Consider the following 11,299-nt stretch of genomic DNA (forward strand, 5'->3'; position numbering starts at 1 on the left):
CTTGCTCTAATGGTCTTTATTCACTTTAATATCAGGACTGTGCACAGACATCTTGAGAGCAATCGCTCATGAGGAAAAAAAGTCCATGATGCAGTATATATTTTGCCTTTTATTGCGTACTATAACTGAATTTTATATTCATACAGTGAGCTCTGGAATAATTACCCAACCATGAGGATGGGTTTAAACGCTACGACACCCCCCCACCCCTCCCTGCCCACACACTTATTGACGATCCACTTATTTTGGCTCATTTGGAAAATAAGGATCCACTCATCTGGTGCACTAGAGTGTGTTTAGAGTTTTCAGATGAAAAAAAAGACAACTAATTTGGATTACTTATGAAACTGGGACAAATAACAAAAAATGTTTATGTTTCTAGTATTCTATTTTCAAGGAAACACCAAGGGGACCCCCCCCCCCCCCAATAAATTATCTTGGGACCTTAAGGGGGGTCCCTTAATGCTTATGAGGGGTATGGGATTCTCCCCCAGCCCTCCCTCAGTTTGAACACTGATAATGACCCAGTTGTAGGTTTTGGAAAAAGCAGCCAGATTTTCATTTAAAAAAAACCTTTCAGCAAAAATCTAAAACTGTGACCCTTTAACAGGTTTTTACTTCTCAAACAGTCATCTTCACTGTGTGTGCTCTTCCAGGCAAGTTCATTAACAGCGCTGCATGTTTTAATCTTCTTAATTACTGCCCTAACTGTGGCTATGATTCATAGGCATTGCCTGATTTATGAAGGTCAACGTTTTATATCAAAAAGTAATTATTTTTTTAAAATCCCATTTCATGTGTGTATTCTTTAATCTTCCCCGTGTTGATTAATTACTCATTTATTTGACGGATTTCTAAATTCATTACTAATAAATTTGACTTGTTATGTCATAATTATACCCCAGTTATACAGGAAGTCATCAGTGACCATTGAAGAGTTCCTAAATACAAAGTAAGCAAAGTAAAACATACATAGGAACATTTCTCAGATACAGTTTGCTCCTGCTTTTTAGTGAATGGAGAGAGAGGTGGCATATCCCCAAATGATTCCTTAAATTGTACAACGTTGAGCAGCATGACGCTGTGTGCTGCTCAACAGCAGCACTCAGCAGCAGTCAGTGTCAACGCTGTGTGCTGACATTTACTGACACAAATCAGTAATGTCAGTTTGAGTGAAGTATTTTATGTTGGCATAGACCAGGCTTAAAAGCACAGAGCTTGAAGTGACAGTATTCAGTGCCTCTCATTCTTAAAAATGATGTAAATAAGCTTAATCACACACAGGTGTAAACACTCACTCATTATCTGCTCATTCTCTGTGTCTCTTCCTTGCATTCATTGTCCATACCCCTGCTGCCACAATAATCTTAATTATGCTATTAAAGTTCTTTTCAATTCAAAATAATAATGTTGATATCACACAGTAGGGTCTATAACACTCGCCATAAGTTTAAACATGACTGAATATATGTTTTTCATTATCTTAAAAATGGCTTGATCTAAAAAATAATGGCAAATATAAACATTGAAGTTGATGTTTACATGTAAGGGATAATCCATGGCTAGGTGTGCTTTACACATTACACAAGAACTATCGACATGAAGCACAGTGCATTAAAATCATGTAACATACACCTAGCCATGGATTATTCCACTTATACAGTACCATGGTGACTTGCCAGCATTACTTATTACTTATTTTATATTCAATTTAATTTTATTCCGGTTATTTGTATAGCACTTTTAACAATGGACATTGTCCCAAAGCAGCTTTACAGAAATATAGAAACACATATGAATTGAGGGTTATATCAAAACCTTGGGGAACACCAAATTTTACCTCGGTATGTGTAGAGAAGTCGCAATTTACATCTATGAACTGATAACGATCGGTCAAATAAGACCTGAGACAGGAGAGGGCCGTTCCTGGAATGCCAATAACGTTTTCTAGTCTATCAAGGAGAATAGTTTGATCAATGGTATCAAAAGCTGTACTAAGGTGAAGCAACACAAGCAAGGAGACAAAACCCTGATCAGAGGCCAGTAGTAGGTCATTTGCCACGTTAGATACAGAATGCTGCCCGTGATAAGATTACATTTATCTGAATTAATTATACTAAATAGTTCTGAGAGAGAGAGATGTGCGTGCGTGAATTACCTGCGTCTGTGCCTCGTCTCTGCTAATAATAAAGCTACAAGTTTAACTACTGCATGCAACTATAACTGTATGTTACTATGGTTGCAATTGTTTATAGGCAGAGCATTCATTTAGAACAGTGATTAACATGACTGGAACTGCCTGAGCATTCAACAGTTTGAACACACACCTTCCAGGGAATCAGAAGTATTCGAGTATTCAGATAGACCATGGTATAAATGAATTTACTGCAGATACAGTATACAATTAATAATACAGTTTAATAATAAATAGTTTAAAACCAAAAGCAATTATTGAACTGAAAAGTTATTTAAACAGTTTAAAATCTACAGACCTGTCTCAGTGTTCTGACAAACCAAAAAAAAAAAATCACCTTTAAAGCTCTAGAGGTAGAATGAGCAAAGAGGAGGTTGTAGATATCACTTGGCACTATGCCAAAACAAATAAGAAATGCTTAAATTATATTCTGTATTGCAGAGTGGTAAATAGTGAAAGGGAGCCGTTGTTAGCAAACAGCAAACTTGCCATTCATCTGTGAATTGCAATGGTGTGGTGTATTTAAGTGTTTAAAAAATATAAATTAATAAATAAACCTATGAAGAAGACATTCGTGGTAAGACGTTGATGGACAAGGTGGACGGGGTATGCAAGCTGCAGAGGAACACTTACTTACAAAGTGTACTTACAAGTTCCAACATGGTGGTCTACCTAATAAAATTCCCTTGAGGGTTAGCATACCTAATAAAGTATATCACACAGAGGTCTCAATGAGTCACTTAAATTCAATAATTCCAATTCAGTATTCACTCGGAAAGTATTTTGCCTTACTTGTTAACGATCTGTACTCTGGATTCCCCTTCTTTCAGCACTTCCTTCTAATGTGATCTGATTCATACATATGAGAGTATCGTAGTGGTTCTTTGTTTTTAATATCTGTAGTTAATAGTTCATTGTTTAGCTTAATATTTGAATGGTAACAGCATCTAATCAAGTTGCAACCTTTACAGCTTGTATTCCATGCTGTTGACTGGAAATGAGTTCAGTTTTGAATATTCATACAGCATTTGTTAATTCGATCGTAATGTGACCCAAAAATTGTCATAAAGTGTTTGTACTGTCAATATTAAATCTGAGCCTCGTCACAAGCATTTCAATGCCCAGTGTACCCAGTGTAACTGTGCAAATGACAAAAAAAATATAATGATTTTAGAGTAAACTTTGTTATATGCAGTGAATATTAAAAAAAAATATTGATTTTTTTTTTAAGTTACTGGAGTCAAGTAATAGCTTAAACCTGTAGATGTGTGTGTGTGTGTGTGTGTGTGTGTGTGTGTGTGTGTGTGTGCGTGTGTGTGTGTGTGTGTGTGTTTGTGTGTGTGTGTGTTTTCAGTATTATTAATTTTGATGTTGTAAAGAGAACTCTTCGTTCCTGTTCATGTAAATCAATCTGAAAACCCAAAAAAAGTACAAACCGTCTCCTCACTTGGTTCATTTTTAATCTATATTAATGCAGGTTTATACAACACATCCATTTATTAGCTACATTTTTTTCAACTTTAAAGTTGTGTAAATCAATTTTTTTGGTTTAAGCAGTAGGATAAGTTTCTTTAGATAGATAAAGTTACTTTCATATTTCACTTTCATCTGAGAATAAATAAGAAGGACATTCTGAATTTCACAGCATGCTGCAGCTGAAAAGCACATTAATCTGTATTGTTTTTTAGTCCACAAAGTATGGCATGTCGATATAATTTGTGCTACACAAGTGGACTAAAACATAGAGCATTGTGAGGAAGTTTTATGGAGATCTGGATGAGAGAAAACCAAACTACATTATGACTAATAAATTAAGTCCTCAGAATAAAATTAAGGAAGGAACAATGAAAGGAACTAAACATCTAGAGATCTATGTTTGTCTGAGTACTTCACATACAATGTTACAGATTTTTCTCATTTCTATATTTCCCAAAGATGGGTGAGCGATTGAAAGAAAAAGTTGATTAAAAGGACTTAAAGTGTATTAGAAAGGTGTTGGGCCACCATGAGCCATCAGCTTTAATCTGCCTTAACACATATTTAAAGCAGTCTATGAAACTGTACTGGAGGGACTAACACCATTCCTCCAAAGAATATTGCCTCAGTTGATGTTTTAATGATGGCAATACAGAGCTGTCTAGAGATCCGGTGACTGTGAATGCCACAGCATACCGTGTCCTCCACTAATATTGGCACCCCTATGAATTCATATGAGAAAAAGATTATTTGAAGTATATTCCTATTGCGATTTTCCATTATTTTTTTAGTACACCTGGGTGACTAGGAACAGAAAATTGTTCAACCATGACTTCCTCTTTCACAGGGCTATAATTACGAGGTAACACATACAGTGCCCTCCACTAATATTGGCACCCTTGGTAAATATGAGCAAAGAAGGCTGTGAAAATTTGTTTTTATTGTTTAACCTTTTGATCTTTTGTTAAAAAAAAATTACAAAATACTCTGCTCTCATGGATATCAAACAATTGCAAGTACAACAGAGGTTTACAAAAAAAAGATATATTTGTTAAATATAGGTGTGCAACAATTATTGGTACCTCTATGAATTCATATGAGAAAAATATATTTGAAGTATATTCCTATTGATATTTTAAAATTTGTTTAGTACAGCTGGGTGACTAGGAACCGGAAATTGATAAACCATGACTTCCTGTTTAAGTCCTTCATAACAATGGGTAAGACCAAAGAATATAGCTGTGATGTGCAGCAAAAGGTTGTTGAGCTTCACAGAATGGGAAGTGGCTATAAGAAAATAGCACAGGCAATAGAAAATGCCCATTTCCACCATCAGGGCAATAATTAAGAAGTTACAGTCAACTGGAAATCTTCTCAACGCACTGTGAAGAGGATGGTTCGAGTGGCCAAAAAATCTCCAAGTATCACAGCTGGAGAATTGCAGAAGTTAGTTGCGTCTTGGTGTCAGAAAGTCTCCAAAACTACAAGCCAAAATCATCTACATCTCTACAAGTTGTTTGGAAGGGTTTCAAGAAAAAAGCCTCTACTCTCCAAAAACATACTCAAGCATCTTCAGTTTGCCAGACACTACTGGAACTTCAAATGGGATCGGGTTCTATAGTCAGATGGCATTAAACACCAGAGGTGGTTTTAGCACACCGAGAGGTAGCCATATGGAAAAGTACCTCATGCCCATGGTTAAATATGGTGGTGGCTCTTTAATGTTTTGGGCCAGGTTTTCTGCAAGAAGACCTGGACATTTTGTTAGGATACAAGCAAATATCAACAGATATTAAATGAGAACCTGACTGTCTCTGCCAGAAAGCTTAAAATGGGTTGTGGTTACATTTTCCAGCAGGCAATGATCCAAAACATACATCAAAATCAACATAAAAATGGTTTACTGACCACAAAATCCAAGTCCTGCCATGGCCATCCTAGTCTCCTGACTTGAACCTGAAATTTGAAGGATCTGGAGAGATTCTGTATGGAGGAATGGTCTCGGATCCCTTGCCATGTATTCTCCAACCTCATCAGACATTATAGGAGAAGACTCAGAGCTGTTATCTTGGCAAAGGGAGGTACCACAAAGTATTGACTCAAAGGGTGCCAATAATTATTGTACACCTATGTTTAACAAAGATTTGTTTTGATAAACCTTTGTTGTGTTTTCAATTGTTTGATATCACTGAGAGCAGAGTATTTTAGTGAATTTCAAAAAAATATCAAAAGGTTAAAAGATCAAAAGGTTAAACAATAAAGAAATTTTTTCACAGCCTTCTTTGCTCATATTTCCCAAGGGTGCCAATATTAGTGGAGGGCACTGTATGTTTTGTTTTTAAAAAAAAACAAAAAAAAAACATGCCATTTCTTTGAGAATGTTCTCCTCAGCATCACCATCTTGTGGCCAGCTAAAGCTTTATGTTATAGTAATAAACATTTGATGAAATATGGCATTGTTTTGACACTGTTTTAAATTATAGAACATAAGGTTATTCATAAAGTAGGTTATATATAATATACAGAGTAATATATATGGGCCATTCTACAGAATTTGTGCAAACTGCTGTCCCACAACCAAAAAACACATTTAAATAGCATTTAAAGTATACAAAACTTAGATGTTTACTAAGGTCATTCTATTATCTATTGAAACCCACAATAATATTTTAAATATCAGTAAGCTTAATATATATAAACTCATCATTTATTGGGTAATGATCAATGGGGAGGCTGTCCTAACCCCTAACCCCTAAATTTCAACTTATGAAAATTATATTTAAATAATTTTTCCATTTTATTCCCTTACTTTAAAAAAAATCTTTTAGTGAAGTGAAGTTCAAAAAAATAATTTTATGTTTTCTTTGTAAATCATGAAACTTTATGTAAAAAAAAAAAGTGTCCCGCATGTTCATGTCACTACCGAAACAGTGTTTGTTTTAGTCCATTGGCTGAGATTGATTTTTAACCCCACCCCTACATTTTTGATCAGGAAATATTCCTGTGTCCCTCTCTCTCATAGCTACTGTACATGGTGAGTAGATAGGTCCCATAATTTTTAGGTAAATGTGTTCAAAATTCTGAAAAAAACCCCAAGTGTGTAACTTTAAGGAACGTCACTACCAAACACCTGTTTCTGCAATTAAGCAAACTTTTTTGGGTGTTATTCCAGATAATGTTGTTTTTATGTGTGTACAACTGTGCAGAACTGTGCTAGCCAACCATGTACTGATTAGCATCTTTGAGCCAAGCTCAAAAGTATCTAAAATAGTTACTACCAAAACAGGCACAACCGAAACATGTGGTGAAGTCTCAGCCAATGAACTAAAACAAACACTGTTTTGGTAGTGACATGTGTGTATATCTACATTACTTCTCCTTCTTGAACCTGAATGCCCACACACATCCTCAGACATGCTTGCGCATATGTGTGGTTTCCTGTGTCAAGTTAAAGTTCCTCTAAAGTTGTGTGCTCACACTGACGATACTCATTTAGACACACTGTGGCTGATTCTGAGAAGTAGGGTCATTTCTTGATATGAAATGAGTGTCAGAGTTCCACTCTTATGTGTATACACACACACATTATACTGCTTTTACATTTGTATGTTTTGAGTTCTTAAGCCAGTCGAAATTCATTTGGATTGCAGTTTGCAGATTCACTGAATCTGTAACACAGGTTATTTAAATACAATTAAGAAGATGCTGTTTAATATGGACCTTACGGCCAGGAAATCATCCAAAGACCCCCATATCTCACCACAAAACATTTAAGTTAATATGTGTCACAGTTTAGTCTAGGTTTACATTCATACAATTAGTCATTTTTCTTTGTGATAGCTACCAGTAATATTCTTAGAAAGCGGTTAATAGAATTACTACCAAGCTAGGACAATCCCACCTTTTTGTTTTTGCTTTCTTATCTTTTTGTCAGCAAAATTTTTTTTAAGTACAATTACTTAAGTGTAGTTTCACTAGGTTTTCTACTGTTAGCTGTGTTTGCTAACAATCCCTAGCACTGGTAGCTAGCTAGTCACATTTAAGCTCCAACCTCAGCATTAGCCCTTGGACAGAGAAATTATTTATTTCTTGGAATTCAACTTTATCTCTGGGTTCCACATCTGAGATGTCCAATGCACAGAAAATTTGTGTCACATTCAACAGGTAAACTCTGACATGAACATATCTACTGTTGAACAGTAGCACAGCTGCTTTTCCTGTGCTAATCACACACTTGTATCTTGAGCAGTACAGGTGCAATGTACAGTTGTGCTTCAGTTTGTACCTTGTGTCATGTGGCTAGAAGGTGTATAAATTCAGTTGGTTGTGTACAAGTGTGAGAGGGTGTTAGTGGAGGGTTTGAGTTCTGTGTTTTCAGCAAGGAGTGCACAGAAGCTCTCAACATTCAGCAGTTAACATGCTGCTCATCATCCAACAGCGGTAGTTCTTTACAGGATTGGGGAGACACCTACCACTGGGGGAATGAGTCACGATGAAATCGGGAGAGAGAGGGATGAATTGACTGATTCAGAGACACAGATTTGCATTTTTATTATTGATTGAGTTTATTAGGGATGTCTTTAAGCCCACTGCATGGTTTTGATTGCTGTGTGTGTTTAATTGACTTAAGTGCTTTAGAGTTTTTAAAAGCACAGTATGAATCTGAATATAAATTTACAAATCTAATCACTGTAAGCATCATTAAGCCTGAAACTTTTGTGGCATACTCCTGAGATAATGATTTAAATTACAGAATGGTAGTCAATTGCTCTCTGTGATAATCATCAAGTAAAGATAATAATGGATTACATTATTATGGGTAGTTATTTCCTGTATGAGATTGTGGATTAAGAAGAGCTCATTGCCTCAACAAATTTCACAACTTCAAATAAGGTGTGATAGAACTACTGTAATCTACGTACATTCAGTATGACCCTTCCGGCATTTGTGCAAACCTAATGGAAATTATTTCCTAACGCCTGTTACCACACAATGTGGTACCACACAACATCCTATACAAAAATTTCTCAATCACCTATTCACACACACCAATGGTAGCAGAGCTGCCATGCAAGGCGCTAGACTGCCATCGGGAGGAACTTCGGGTTCAGTGGACACTTCGGACACTTCAACACCAACCCTACGATTAGTGGACAACCCGCTCTACCACCTGAGCCACAGCCGCCCTGTCCTATGTTGATTTTTTTCACATGCTTCACGTCGCGCCTAAGAACAACCTTACTCATGATTAAAACTTTAAAGGAGTCATATCATGATTTTTAATATTTTCCTTTTGTTTGGGTGTGTACTGTATCTGTTTGTGCATGTATAAGATCTGCAAAGTCACAAAGCTCATAGTCTCCCCCAAATGGATTTATTTTATCTAACAGAGAATACTGCTCCAGACCTGCCCAAAACGTGTCATTTGAAGTCTAGATATTATTTCCGTAAACCGTCTACGTCAGAGCGTGAACTCAGATAGTTTTGCGCCGGCCCGCTGGCAGGGCGTCAGACTTTACGCCGTATCTGAAAGGTAAGAGAGTTACAAAATAAAAACTTACCACTTTGAAACGTTCTGCTCAAGTTGTGTTTGCAAAGTTGGTTCCGCTTGATCATCCGCATTTTCTGAATCTGACTCAAACGGATACGGTAAAACCGATGATATGTTGCTTAGGAGCTTAGAATTGCTTTAGAAGCCTTGAAGGATGAAGCTAACTCAAGGGGCATTACACTTCTGACACACGCTTGATGTTTTTGGCCAGTCACAATGCAACAGGTCAGCTGGCCAATCAGTGGACTCTGGAGCGTTTCAGGCAGCCTGGGAATAGAGGTACTGCAATCCGTTTTTTGAACATTAAAGCATGTTAACCTATTCTATTACACCCAGTAAACAAAGTAATTAACTTTTGAAAACATTTAAAAATCATGAGATGACCCCTTGAACCCACACCCACTGGTGGATTATTGCTTTAATATACTGTTTTTTAGTTATTACCAGCTACAAAAACAATCCATTTCATCTCCAGGATAAGGTATCCCCAGAACATTTACTGAAAGGATCTGTATTATCTATTTATTTTTAAATCAGTCTATTTTTCTATGTAATTACCTACATACTTATATTAAACTGAACTTCAGGTTGTACATGTATATTAAGTTTTTGTTTTGTTTTATTGTATGTCTTAATACAACATTAACATTTCACTGATTCAGCTAAATCCTGGTCAGAGTCACAATGGATCCAGAGCTAAACCTGGTAACACTGGGCAACTTCACCCCACATTCACACCTCGGAGCAATTTAGAGCAGTCAACCCACCTATCTGCCTGTTTTCTGACAGTTGGGGGAATCTGGAGAACCTGGATGAAACCCATGCAAACACAGGCAGAATAACCTGAGCTCAGGATTGAACCAGGAACCCTGGAGCTGTGAGGCAACAGTGCTACTCACTGTGCCAACATGCCACCCTAGATTTGTATTGTATTATTTTCATATGCACATACCATCTGTAATGTAACCGAATTTGCACTAACCTAAAGTGCAGATTAATTATTTGCATACTACATCATGCATGAATTTGCTAAACCATGTTTCTGAGTTTGAATACATGGTCTCAGCCTGGTTTCTGTTCTGCTCTGAAGTTATGCAGCAGTGCTGTTCTCTGCAGTAGCTTTAAAGCAGTGAGCCTCTGTCGCCCAGCATGCTTAAGAGAGAGCATGGTGATGTAACAGCATAGAATACACACACACACACGCACATGCACACACACAAATCTCCTACACTTACAAACCCCATCAAAGCCTACACAAACATAGATGCACAAATCAACCTAAAGGTTTTTGTCCAAAGAGATTCTGAAAAAGAGAAAGAGAGGAGGGGAGTGCTGTGCATATAAATGTTACATTATCTAGTCAGAATGAAGCCTGATCCACCTCCACAAGTCAAAGTCAAACCTCCACACAAAAACATGCAGCGATGCACAGTATATGAAAAGTATTGATCGAATTGTGCTGGAAAATGATTGCTTCTCGGTGATAAGGTTTGGATTCTTTTAAAGCTTAAATGTGCAACTTGTTTAAGAAAGTCTAAAGATTCAGTCATAGCATTATTTCAGCTATACCCTATTAAAACTGTGAATTGCAGTATACAGTGGCAAGAAAAAGTATGTGAACCTTTTGGAATTTCATGGTTTTCTGCATAAATTTGTCAAAAAATGTGATCTGATCTTCATCTAAGTCAAGGGTATTGACAAATATAATGTGCCTAAAATAATAACACAATAAAGACATGAAAGATCAGAAATTTGTTTTGAGAACAACCAAAAAAACCTCACAGTGCTTGTGGAAAAAGTATGTGAACCCTTGATTTAATGACCTCAAAAAAAGCTAATCGAAGTCAGGTTTTAGCACACCTGGAGTCTTGTTAAGAAAATGAGTTTGGAGGTGTGGACTACAGCTACTTTGACTGATAAAAACCCCTCAAACTTTTGGAGTTTGCTCTGCACAAGAAGCACACGCTTTTGTGAGCCATGCCTCGCCAAAAAGAGCTTTCAGAGGATCTACGATCAAGAATTGTTGATTTACATAAAGCTGGCAAGGGTTACAAAGTGATTTCAAAGACTTTAGAAAT

The sequence above is a fragment of the Ictalurus furcatus genome, chromosome 2 (assembly GCF_023375685.1).
Source record: "Ictalurus furcatus strain D&B chromosome 2, Billie_1.0, whole genome shotgun sequence".
NCBI lineage: Eukaryota > Metazoa > Chordata > Actinopteri > Siluriformes > Ictaluridae > Ictalurus > Ictalurus furcatus.